The sequence below is a fragment of the Anopheles merus genome, chromosome 3L (assembly GCF_017562075.2).
Source record: "Anopheles merus strain MAF chromosome 3L, AmerM5.1, whole genome shotgun sequence".
Lineage (NCBI taxonomy): Eukaryota > Metazoa > Arthropoda > Insecta > Diptera > Culicidae > Anopheles > Anopheles merus.
In genome coordinates this window covers 30334228-30347838 of record NC_054085.1, presented here as the reverse complement: position 1 = coordinate 30347838, position 13611 = coordinate 30334228, and the positions used below count along the sequence as shown (strand labels likewise).

General features: G+C 46.7%; 1 protein-coding gene across 9 annotated transcripts in view; it reads right to left on the bottom strand.

Moving 5' to 3' along the window:
* LOC121599048 (optomotor-blind protein-like) overlaps positions 1-13611 on the bottom strand; it is a 132288-nt gene that overhangs the window by 51097 nt on the left and 67580 nt on the right. The gene's annotated exons all lie outside the window — the stretch shown is intronic.

The window sequence follows — 13611 nt, the reverse complement described above, 5'->3', positions numbered from 1 at the left end:
CAGATTAAAATGATCATGATTTACGCTCTTTATATATACTTCGAATATTAGAAAGATTTGTATGCATTATTCATCAGCTTTTATATGATCTAGCGATTTTAATTCAACCACTTTATGAATTAAAATAATGAATAAATCTTGGACTGAGATACTATATCCAGCGTATGATAAGCCAATATGAGCTTTTTATATTGTCTGAATATTATTATTGTAATTTTTTAACATTGTTACAATGATTAAAATTTTATTATATTTTACAACATTTGTTTATTTACAAATCCCATTGATTGCAGGAAAAGTAATATCCTGAACAACTGAGTTCAGCGCAAGGAACATTATTATAGTAGTATGCTAAAAAGAAGATACGTTTTCTGCTGTAACGTTTTTCCAATTGTTGAAAAATATAATTGATTTTGTAGTTAAGCTCCAAAAATTCCAGTTTGAAAATAAGTTCATGCTCCCATCGATGCTCTTCTTCATCATCAGTAGTGCTTCCAATTAGCAAAGTAATGAACGAACGAGATTCTGCAAGTTCGCTTCTACGACCACCCACTAAAAACGGGAACCAAAATTAAAAACAAAAAATGGCGATCAGCATCACGAACTACAAACAGAGAGCAAGAGCAACAACAACAACATCAAGTTCTAGCTCCAAACACCGTTTTACATGCGGCCGCATAAAAGAAACAAATTCATGCATGTTCATCATCGGTGGACAGTGTGCGTTTGGGAGGGTTTGCTTTGCGGTTGCGTTTTCTTCCCAAATAGCTAGAACGCATTAGAAGCGGTCGCATCGGTCGCACTGTTCTTCCCATTCATTCCTTCTTGCTTCAGCAGCACGAAGCACACCACGAGAAAAGATATTCTCCCCCCCCCCCCCCCCCTTTCGCCAGCCGGCCCCCGCGCGAACAACAACAATCGAGCATAAATCAATAAATGGCGCCATTATTATTGATACCTTTCGGTACACTACCCCGCGGCCTCCGCCGCGCGCGGACGGCCTTTTGTGGGGGCTCATTATTTTCCAGTCCAGTTTGCGTTGTGTGTGTGTCCACCCTCCACGCTTCTGTCCACAGCAGAACGCGCTCGGCAGAATAAAACATATCGTTTGCACGCCAAATCCGACAGACGGAATTCAATTTATGCGTTCGATTCGGCGGCGGCGGCGGCAGCTTTTTTTCTTTCTTCGCTCTCTCGGTGTTGGGTTCACTCCTCTGGCAGGTTGGTGCTGGAGTGCTGAGCAAGCAAAGCGAAGAGCAAAGACGACTGGCGACACTCGCGACACATGCACACACACACAAACAAAAAAACCGCCGGTTACAAATATTTTCCTTGTCAAATCGCAAGATCCTTGTCCGCGAGTTTGGAGCAGAGTAATTTATCTAGCGCAGTGGGTTTTCTTTCCCTGTGCGTGTAGCTCGCCGTTTTGGTTTCACTTTTGAAATCTCAAGTGCTGCAGTAGGCTTCGGGCGGGGCCGGGATGCGATACAAGAAGATGGTACGAAGGGAGAAGAAGCCCATGTGCAAAACGGGAAGGACTGGCGATGAAGCGAAGCTGATCGTGACAAGCGCAGAATGGAGACAATTTGGGGACAAGAATGTTGTCTTTCTTTTTGTCACGGAGGACATACTTCTTATCTTGGCAGATTTTAGTTTTGTAGCGCTGGATGACATTTTTCAATCAGACACATTCCATCGTCCAGTAAAGTAACAATGTAGTTATTATTGTTGCAGACTATTCTGGAGGCTCAATTAAAAAGTCAAACATTTTGCCATGACTATTTCTACCCAAACACTCTTTGCCATCGTCATTAACCACAATATGCAAATACAATTTAAAAATCCCCCTTTTTCTTTGATGTTGAGCCGAGATAAGCATGCTCTCGATGCAACGTCCCAGGAGTGGACACTTTTGATACAAACTCCCTCTCTCCAATAGCTAGATGCTGGTGAAATACAGGCAACACTTCACAAAACCATTCTCCTCCAATCTCAATTACACTTCATTTTTCAACGCCCAGCTCACCAACTGTCACTCCAGAATCATCCCTACCTTTCCTCAGCCATCCCAGCTCCAGACCCATGGTTCCCATTGTCATTTCTAATGAAGATGCCACCGAAACAACGCGCCTAACGAGCCGATTTGTCAATGCCCATTCAATTGGTCACACGCACACGCAGATAAGCACACAACGACCAGTGGCCAGGTAGGTGCAGCGACCGTGGCGGTGCTGGAAGAAGTTGACCGGCCTCATCTGGGAGGTCTTCGTGTGGCAATCGGAACCTCAACATTCCATTCCGCTTCAGGCAGTTGTCGAAAGGAGTAGGATTTGTAGCTCCAGATCTCGATACTTTTGGTCTTACCTGGGACATTAAAAGAACGACACACCAAAGACAAAAAAAACGTCATCTTAACCCAGACTCATTAGGGAGCGGAGACTTTGGAAGGGAGGCATTGGAATATTGAACTGGCGCACACACGTTGGTCGCGTCACGGCGGTGGTCCCACCGGTTGCTCATTATCGCCAATTAATATGCAGAAACGTAGAGGAAACCAATAAACCCAGTACGCCCCAGCGTCCGCCCTCCTCCGGTCGGCAGTACCGCTGGATCGGGGAAACCAGTTCCAAACCCACAGTGATTCCCGGTTCCCAGGACGTTACGGGTGTTTTTGGGTCCCGCCCGCCCCGAATAGCTGTCTAGGTTGCTGGGAGGAGACGGAAAAAGAAGTCTCTGCAGCGGCATAATCCACCGGGCCCGTATCGGAAATCTGAATGCCGTTCGGGATGGAGTAATTAAAGCCAGCCTACGGTCGCTTGCTGGTGGTGGTGGAGCAAATTAAAGATTTTTACTATCAAGCGGAGTACATTGGTGGTGACTTTGGGGTTCTTCACACACCTTCTTGTCCAGTCTACGCTCGAGGGAAGAGTTTGCAACCTGCTGATCTTGTTTGTTTTTGGGTTGTTTTCCCCCTCCTCCAAGCCCTGAACTCATTTGACTCATCGATGTCGAATGTCCAACACGAGACGTCTGATCCAGAGGGGAGCACCATAGACATCATCGGGTTCATCAATATTCACGCTACGGATGCGAATATTGGAATCAGCTCGAATCACACACACATTAACGGGCCCGCAAGCGTCAGCATCAGCAAAATCGATGCAAATCGATGTCCTTTTTTCCGTCCGATCCCCAATCGCCTTTTATCCCCTCCTCTCTCTCTTTGTCCACCATCAAAAGGGGTCATTATTTTGTTACGGTCACCCAATTTGCATGTGCACTTGTGGACTACATGGTCGCTTTCACACGGAAAGCGATCACACACACACCAGGCCCGTAAGGGTCACCGTGGTACGACGACGACAAAACCGCCGTGCGGGCCGTGGAGGGCATTGTAGGTGATGTCTGTCGCCAGCCAGCGAAACGACGACAGCGACGCCAACGAAACGACACAATCCTGACTGCCGATTCCAAAAACCAATTCCTCCCCCCTCCAAAAAAGGGCACAGTTACCCACCCTCTCCACTCCATTCGGGGTACAGCAAACAGGAGAAACGGTGCGATCCTTCGGGAGATCTCGTTCAGCAAAAAAAAGGCGGCAAAAGGAACGGTAAGAAAGTAGGAACGAACCCCGAGCTCGGCGTAAACAAATACGCCGTGGTAGCGATTTAATCAGGGTTTGCCGTTTGCTTCACGGTCCCATCCCAGGGACGACGGCGCGGTCGCACCAAAAAAAAAAAAGAAGCAACAAAACACACAAACCAGGCGCTGCAGTCTGGCGCCTTTTCTGCGATCCCTTCTTGTAGATGCGGTTCTCAGTTCTGCTGCAGCACGAGCCCACCGATTCGATTCGTGGCAGCCAATGGGATGGGAGCGGGCCGGGACAGGGAAATATTTATAATTTTTCCCGAAACAAAACCCCGAAGCCCGGACCCCGCGCGCAAAACTGTCCTGTATCGAAGAAATCAACATAAATAATGTGGCGCCCGTTGGGTTTCGAAAACTGCACACACATACACGGGCGCGCACGCACACACACACGTTCGCAAACGGGCACCGGGAAAAGGGGCAGAGTGGACAACGGCACGGTCTTTGATTTTGTATCGAAGAATGCTTTCGTATCAGTTTGTTACAGTTTTTTTGTGTTTTTTTTTATTTCTTTTTTCCTCTGCTGCAGGTTCGTCGCTTGCTTGCTTCTTTCGTTCTTTTTGCCACCGCAGCTGCGCTGAGCGATCTCTCACCGATCTTGTTACATTGCATACATTCGTTGCATCCTCAATGTTCAACTCTTTCCCGTTTTAGTCACGTTGCGCAGCGTGCATGTGTGTGTGTGTTTGTTTGATTGTCCAATTTTGCTCGACGCTGGCGCCCCAAATGCAAGATTCACCTGCCCGATTTGAAGGAGAGAGATTTTCCCGCAAAAAAAGGAGAATGTTAACCCACCCGAAAAATCTATAACAAGATATATTTAATCACACACACAGACACACACATTCACACAATACCTGCCCCTCTCTTGGTCAGGCGATTTGTTTGCTTAAAGTTTCCCGGAAAGTTATGCGCTCCCCGCGATCATATTATGTATTTTGTTAGCGAAAGGTAATGAAGGTTAGATCGTGTTTTTGCTGTTATTATGGATGAAAGCTGAACACTTACCTACAAAGAGAGGGAAGAGAAAGATAAAAAAAAGGCTTATTAGATGGTTGTTCTTTTGTTAAATGTTCAATATGTTCGATTGTGTTGTGCATTCATGCTTCTTGGGGCGACCTTATAGCAGAGCCATTGGTGCAATAATTCCTGTCAAAAGATTTTGAGCTCATGCCTCATCTAAACCTCATCTAAACGATTCAAACGCGGTGTCTTGTTTGCTCAATCCTCAACCGATTTGTTCTATCAAATAGCAACACATGCTAGTAACACCCAAACACTTCCCTTACAGCGATCTACATCGATCGAAGCACGTTGTTAAACACTGTCTCAATCTGTACCGCAAGCAACAGTGGCTGAAGCCCACTCCCGCCGACTACTGATGGGAACTGATCGGCTTATCTAGTCGCTTGTTTGCTCCATTCCACTATCCAACCACTTCATGCCCCAGTCCCATAACACCATCGTCATCGTGATGATGTTCCGGGAGCTTTAAAGGCAGCAAGCTCTCCACCCGAAACGAATTATGATGAATGTGTGCAGGCTTTTTGTAGCGCGTTAAACCGGTGTGGATCGTTTAAGATAGCGCTCTGCCGTCTAGGTGTAGTTCACAGTCAATTAAAGGGATGGACGGGACGGACGAGAGCACCTGCACCGCTTACCTACTTCTCCCCCCGGAAGATCACGTTTCAGCGCCATTCGCTCTTCCATTCGCCCGTTTTGTTACGTTTAATCACTTAATTTTTGTGCAAACATTCAGCACCCCTCGATTTCTCCCTGCCGTCTCGCGGCAAAATTTCGTTAATTATTTCATCGTTTCGTTTCATTGAACTAAGCAAAAATTTTATAACCATCGATTAAGGATGCTGCTGCTGCTGCTGCAACGTTTCACTTTCATTTCTTTTCGAAATCGTTTCTCTTCTCGCCCTGTGTTTTCGGGGAGGCTCGTTGGTTGGTTGGGGGTAACAAGATAATCACAGTCTAGCTGTGGGTTCACTTAACCAGGCTCGTTGCAGGCCTCGTCCAGTGAACGTTCACTGCTGGACACAAAAATATCTTTCTCGCACACATACTCTCTCTCTCTCTCTCTCTCTCTCTCTCTCTCTCTCTCTCTCTCTCTCTCTCTCTCGCATACACACACAAAAATCATAAATAATTGATAATTATCGTTCTGCTGCTCGTGATTGACTCTCGAAGTCGTCCTGTGCTGGCGTCTGGGGTCTGGGGTGCATTCTTAACCGTTTAACCTCGGCCGATTGGCAGGCAGGCCTGGGCCCTTGGTGGAGGCTGCCCACGGAGCAGAAGGCCTTTGCGTGACCGAAGCAGAAACAGTAGAAGTAGCAGCAGCAAAAAAAAAAAAGCAAAACCAGCAACCCAACAAAGCACTCATCACCATTATCATCGTGTTGGGTGTGCAGCCCTGCTCGTGGGGTCCATTGTTTGTTTTGCCTGTCCAATTTTTGCTTATGCATTTTTGGGGTTGCTCTTTGCATCTTTTTTGTGTTGCTCTCTGTCGAACTTATTCACGTTCGCCATCATAAAATCATAACCACGGGTTTGGGCACTGGCAGTGCCTCACACAGGTTGAAGTGAGCGTGTTTTTAACAGCGTTGTGGGTTGCTGGAGGAGTTGCCATCCAAAAACCAGGTGTCGGATCTTGGACGCAATGACTTGGAAAGACTATGCAAATCATTGTTGAGAGAGGGATGACTTTTTAGTAAAAACCACTATTAAAATTAAGTAATGTTTCAACATCAAATAAATATTACAAACATATCCCGAGCTCAATTATACTCGAGGAGAGCTCACGATCAAATGGCTTAGATCTCCTCTCCTCTTTGCCAAATATTCCGCGCTGGACACAAACCCCATTCCACCAGCACCGAAACCGAATCGAATCATCGCCCGTCGGTAGACGCTCCGTGAAGCTCTACCGAACGTTTCTATCCAGCTTGCAGAAGACCACCCAAGTCGATTCCCATTACCACCCCGTATCATTCCGTGCCCGTTTGGCGGGATGATCCCGAACCGCGAATGACCAGTCGGTGGCGAAAGGATGGGCAGAATAACCAGGAAAGAAAAGAAAACCTCTCCAAACCGCACACGCATCGGCTCGCTTCCACCACCGGACGATTGATTGGATCTTGTTAACAAAACGGTTCGGCACCGGCCAGCTTTCTAAATCTTAAGCCAAGCTTCCAACACACCGTTTTATTGGGAGGGGGGAGGTCGTGTTTTATTATCCTCAAAAGGCGAACAAGTTCAGCGAGCGAACGGGCTCGGAAGAAGGCTACATTGAGAAAACAAAACAAGGAGATGAGCCGCTCCCAAGGTATTGTGCTAGGTCCTAAAAAAAGACTGACAAAGGAAATACAGCAAGAGACAGGGTAGCAAAAGCGAGAGAGATAGAAAGAGAGAGCATTTCTTGGAGCTCCACGGTTCTGGGAGGATACGGTTATGATTTTGCTGATCCACTCCTGGGCGTAAGCGTGTCGGAAACCACCAGCGACCACCGCCAAAAAGGTTTCTACGGTGCAGATCGATCTTCCAACGTATGCCCCTGCTGTACCAACGCCACAGTTCCTCCTGCGCAAACCGGCGCCAGTAGGTAGTTTACAATTATTTATGAATTATTTGTTTCTGCACGCTTGCCACGCTCCCCCCTATCCACACTCCCCGTTTCGGTGTTGCCGTTTTGGAAATAAATAAAGCACAAAGCTGCAAGCATAAGCGTTGCAACGCAACGACGTGAGGCTTTAAAGTCCCTGAATCCCATCGTCTCGGCTGGAGAATGGACCACCTCTGCTGCAATGGTTTGTGCTGCTGCTGCTGCTGCTGCTGCTGCTGCTGCTGCTTGCAGGAGTCTGTCCTGGCCACCCTGCAGACGGCAACCAGACGATTGGCAATGATAAAGCCGAAGCTCTGTGGTGCAAGCGACTCTGGACGCATTCTCTGGACGCATTCTCCTGGACTTGGTTGGCGATCGCGAGCCTTCGAATCGATCGGAACCGGAACGCTCAGAACACTCCCGTGCGTGTGTGTGTGTGCGTCCTGTTGCAGACGCGATTGGGCGAGCGGAATTTTCCTTCCGAGGTCGCGTATTTAAATGATTACGAATCGTGCCGTCCGAGCATGATGCTGGCGGACGGATAAATTGGTCACGCTTTTCCGCGGGGTAGGTCTATGTGTGTAGGAACGCGTCGCCAGACAGTCGCCATTGTTGGCTGTTTAGCATGGGGAAATGCAGAAGCGATTGGAGGGAGAGGAGTCGAGAGCACCAATTGGTGGTGCCGTCCCGCTTGTTGCTTCCGCTAGACCACCGACCAGCATACGCGAATGGCCGGAGCGACTGAGCGTTGCACTGTTCAATGTAGATAGGCGGTGGCGGATTGGCCCCGTCCAGTGTGTGCCATCGCAGGCTGGAAAACTGCGACACAGAAGTACCACCCACCAGTATTTGTTGCTTTTTCTTCGTTTGGTTAAAGTTTTCCAGCACATACATACACAGCTTCTTGCAGCCGATCGAGCGCTCCGTGCAGATCGTTTATCAGTTTGCTAGGGGGCGCACGCGGCCCAGCATCCAGGGGGCAATAAAAATTGACCATGAGTGTGGTGTGGGCAGTAAAGTTGTGGCCGTTTTACGAACAGGTTCCGCACTCAGAGCAGGCTTTTCGTTACGGTTGCGTTTGCTGATTTGCCGCCCAACGAGAAGGTTGGTAATGAAAATACAAGGACTGGAGATATGGAGCTACAGTGACGTTTGATTTAGCAGAGTTTTTTTATGAATATAACACATTCTTTGAAGTTCTGAATGTATTTTTCAAACGATACTCGATGTAGAACGTTTTAGGAGAATTTCAGAGCTGTAAACATTGCTCTATGCATACCCTTTTTTAATTTTTGCTGTAGCATCAAATTACATATTATTTTATTTCTCGTAAGAACGGCCTAGTTGATTGTATTACTGCTCAAAATATATCTTTAAAAACGAAACTTTCGTGTCTGATTTTATCTTAAGCATGTATTTTTTAGGCCAAGCAAACCTAAGAGGAAAATGTTGTTTTGTTGTTATAGTTCGAGTCACCAAACGTCAAATTATATGAAACAAAATTATTTGAACCATAGATCTACCCTTTGGCAAACAATATTTGCAGTAAATGTAGGCTCATTTTTATTGAAACTTTATATTTTTAATATTGATAAGATACCGATTAAGAACTACAATACGATTTTCTGAATTAAAAAAGGTCAGCAGAAGTAGAAATTCATGCTGATGCTGCTGTGGTTTAAGCCTCCGCAAGCACGTACAAATAACGTTGTCTAATGTCTAAAGACAAAAACAATTTGAAGTGCGCCAGAAATTCTGTCCTGTGTTGAACAATTCTTGCCTAGATTAAGTTTTTGTAAGACTATTATGTATTTTTTTGTTTCCTCACATCAAAACATCCACTGCTTCAGAGAAACCCATGAGTTGAAATGGCTGGAAGCAAAGAAAATGAAGCTCTTCAGCACTGTTTACGATTTAAACTGAGCTTTTGATATCGACGAAGAGAAATAATTTAACTTGTAATGTCTGACAGTTAGTTTAGTGCCATGGAATCCCCCAAAACTCAACACATCACAAAAATGTATCGCTGTAAATATCTTGTCCACACTAGATAACAACCTCCTTCCCCCAAAAACATCATTCATCTCAACCCGCATTCAGAACAAACATCAAACAGAAGCATTTTGTTCCTAAATTTGTTCCTGTTCCATTTTGTTTCGCCCATTTGCTACACCTTTGCCCCTTCCGTCACATCACTCCAACGACTCCAGCGTTCGCGACTACAGTAGTTTCGATCAATTATTCAATTTCCGTGCTCAATTGGTGGCGGTGGGATTGAAAAATGTTGCTCCCAGTTGGGAGACAAGTCCGGAGCGTCGGGGCGGAAAAGACGGGCGGACAACCCCGTCAACCCCAAAAACAACAAGCTTTAAAGATGATCAAGCGACGTATCAAACTGTGGTACGAGATTCTTAGATGGATCTTCCCCCCCCCCCCCCCCCATCCTCGGGCCCGCATCCTACACGAGCGAAAGAGACGCGTCCCGTCCTACCGCCCTGATTTAGGTCTGTTTTCTGTGTTATTTCGGAGAGTTTGATGTTTGGTTTTGTTTTTTTTTTCTCCACTTTCATCCCTTCGTCCATCAATCTTTGCCGCTGCTTCTTGATGCTGGCCGAAATTCTACCTTCTAATGCCCGAACCAGCATAAGTTCCAGCATGCCCCAAACCCGCTCCCTAACCGTGGCATGACGCTGAACATATGTCAAGTTATTTCGTTTTACTGATTTTTACTGTGCCCTGCTCATGCTGACGCCGGTCTGGTAGAGTGTGCCGGCGCAACCCTTAATGCTGTGCGCGCGAATCGAAATAGACCGCACGTCCGTCTTCCACCATCACTGCACCTTTCCCAAAAAACACAACACTCACACACAAAAAAAGACTATGATGACAAGTCCGTTGCTGTCTCCGGTGACCCGCGTTTTCTGTCTTCATCCACCACCCATTCTACTGCTTCTTCCACCTCCCTCCACTATTCCAACTTTAAATTGACAAAACCAATCGAAGACCACTACTACTTGTCAATTCCTTCGCAAAGGGAGGGCGGTGAAAAAAACTGAACATAAATAGGATGTGTAGAATGTCTCGCAGACAGAGTAACCACACCGTCCCCGTTTCAGGCGGGGAAGGCAAGCATTTCATTATGTCAATCCACTCCGCCTCTCCACACACACCAAAACACCAAGACACCAGGATGCCGATGGCCCGCAAAGGGTGCAGCCGAAAGCATTCCGACGTTCCGTACGACATTTCGCGTCGATCAGGCGCGTTTGACGTGCGGAATGATGTCTATGGCTTTCGGAGATGCGAAACGGCATAGAGGTGGGTGAGCGAACGAAACGAACAAAAAGCACTTCCTCTTCTTCTTCTCATTCTTCTGGTGCGCCGATTGGGAATTGTGAAACGCCATAAGCGCCGATCCACCGGGCCCGGGATGGGAGGATGAGGCGGAAAATCAATCTCCCATCAGCCCAACATGTCTCCGAAAGTCCGCGTAAACGCACGCCCGCCTGATATCGATCTGATCTGGTTGTCGATGTGTCGATGGTCGGTGTATCTCTTCCTCCCCTCCCTCCCTTCCTGCTTCTACGATGCAGCAGCAGCAGTCCGGGGGTGTCTTTTCTTTGAGTTTATTTTATCCTGATTGCTGTATCTTTTACGCCGCCCCGCTCGTAGCTCGTATTCTTCTTAAGAACGAACGACACATTCTTAGCCGTTTAGCTTGCCGCGATGGATCGGGTGCAGGAACTGCAGCAAATCAACAAAATGTCTCTTGAAGCCGTCCTTTCGGAGGGTTGGCTGGTGAACTTGACGGACTGAAGTTTTGGTGTTTCTTGGTTTTCGGTACGGCAAATGGTGTGCGATTTAAACATTGAAAAGTATTCCACTACTGGCGCCTACGCTGCATACGAAGCAAATCAGTCGGTAGTTTTTTTTTGTTATGTCCAGAGTTTTGAAGTCATTTGACAGTAGTTATATCCATCCAAGAGGAGGCGTTATTTAGAATCGAAAGTTGTAAAGCAAAGAGTTGCGGATGTCTCAACTGAATCAGATGACTTTACTTTTAATTTTAAAGGCCAGTTTTGTACTGAGTATTGAAGCTAGTTGATTGATGTTCCATCAAAGCATTTACAGCTCTTTAAACAATATATTTTGTATATTTTGTGTAAATTTTTGACTCAATATAAAACCTATGATCACATGAGCAAATGTGCCATGCTTGAGGTCAACAGTTTTGTAGTATTTTTATCCTTATCTGCTATCCTTCCGATATTACTGAAGTATTTAGAAGCATTATCAAACATTATTTTGTAAGACATTCTAGACGATATACATTTCTTTTTGATAAACATTCTTAATCACATGTAAAAACCCTGCTTTCTCTTCGATCGAAATGGTTTGACGACCTGTTTTCCCATCCTGCGATCCAACAATCCATCATTCAAATGTTATCCTTCCCGTCGGACCCGCGATCAAGCAAGGGAAACCCTTCCACTCGTACCTTACTGGCGCCATCAACAGACACACATAAACATCACATACACACGCATAACCCATCCCGATCAACCTGAAAGCCACCAATTATCACATTGACAAATGTCCCGAAGAAATCCGTTCCCACCGTAGTATTCTTCAAGAGTTTCTTTCTGTGTGTGTGTGTGCTTGTGGGCCCGCGGAAGCGAAACCATCCATCATCATCGTTCCCGGCAAGTGACACGATGTTTCCCCTGTCCCGGCAAAGCTGACCCCAGCACTATGGCTGAATTACCAAGGCAACGGAACGGTGCGGACGGACCTCCCGGGGCCTCCCCGGACCACGGCGATCATCTTCGATCATAATCGATATCATGATTTAAAGCGATCGCTCATGAGCGCCGGCGCCGGCAACGAAAACCGTCGCCGCCGCCGCCGCCGCCATCGTCTTACATTGTAATGGGGCATGGGGAGCGCTAATCTGTGTGTTTGAAAGCTTACACCGGGACGAAGCAGAAGAAAGGACAGAGGAAAAAAGGCACGCAAAGAACAAAACAAACATGTAATTATATGGTTTAACAAAACGTCTTCCTCGCCTTGCCCCCGTCGACCCAAAAGAGGCGCCCTCGGGATGTGACGGACCGTTTCGGACAGAGCCGGAGCGGGCCAGCGGGTCATCGGACCCCGGGATCGGGACAGGAGATCATAAATAATCAGGAAGCGCCCACAAACGAGCGAACGAGCACCAAAGCGGGGCAAAGGTAAACCAGGGGAGGGGTGCGAGGGAAGAAGGAAAAGAAATTACAACCGGGAGGACAAAGAAAAACAAACAACCCGGAATGGTGTGAGAGGGGGGGGGGGGGGGAAAGGCAACCTTTAATATGCCATAAAATAATCCCGTAGATCTTCGCCCCGGTTTAGCGCGGTTTGGAGGTTCAGAAACCTTTTCCTTTTTGTTCTCTCTCTCTCTCTCTCTCTCTCTCTCGCTCTCTTACTGGAAGACCCTTTGCCTCGTTATGAGCTGGCGTTGATGGGTGCTCGGTGCTTGTTATTATTCCATTAATAAACGGTGGAATCCCTTATTTGCCCGTTGGCTACAGCCGAAGGGCGCGCTGTGAGATGCAAACTTCCGAGGCATCCCTTCGCTGCACTGCACGTCTTGTTAAATGTAGATCACGAATAATTGAATCCGTCGAGGTGATCTCAGACATTAAGGGCAATCCCTCCATGCTTTCCATGCTGGGTGGTATCGATCCTTCCCTTTCAGGGCTTACTACCAATCCAATCCCCGTGACCTAATCCCAGCGTGTTACCGTGCAGTTGGCTCTATCCATTGCCACGCTGACGGACTGATCTGGTGAAGCAGATGTATTAATTTGGCCACTCTCCTCAATTCAAAAGGGACTATTTCGTCATAGCATAGGAAAGAGGAGAGAGAAAGACATAAATGTGAAGACATTAACAGGCAAGGAATAGACCAAAAAACAAAAAACATCTATTTCCAAAGAATTGCTCATTTTGCTGGAGTGAGTGTTGCTTTTGCAGCGTTACCAGTGAACGTACTGTCAAATGGGGGGGAAACATCCACACCGCAACGGACAAGTTGCTAGCGAGAGCACCTAGATACCTAGATACGGAAAGGTATCGACATTCGGGGCGTGTTTGTGTGTTGTTTTCTGGTCCCCTTTCTTGCTGCCCTTTCGCTTCACAACACACAAAAGCCTATAAAGAATGATTTATGAGATTTTGATTAGATTACGTTTTATGGCTAATTAATTGAATACTTCGTTCGCTCGGCCGTTGGTGTTTGTGCTGCGTCATTCGATTGCTATTGCGCTATGTTTGGTTTTAATGTTTTTAGTTATTTTGTGTTGTTAAAATTACAC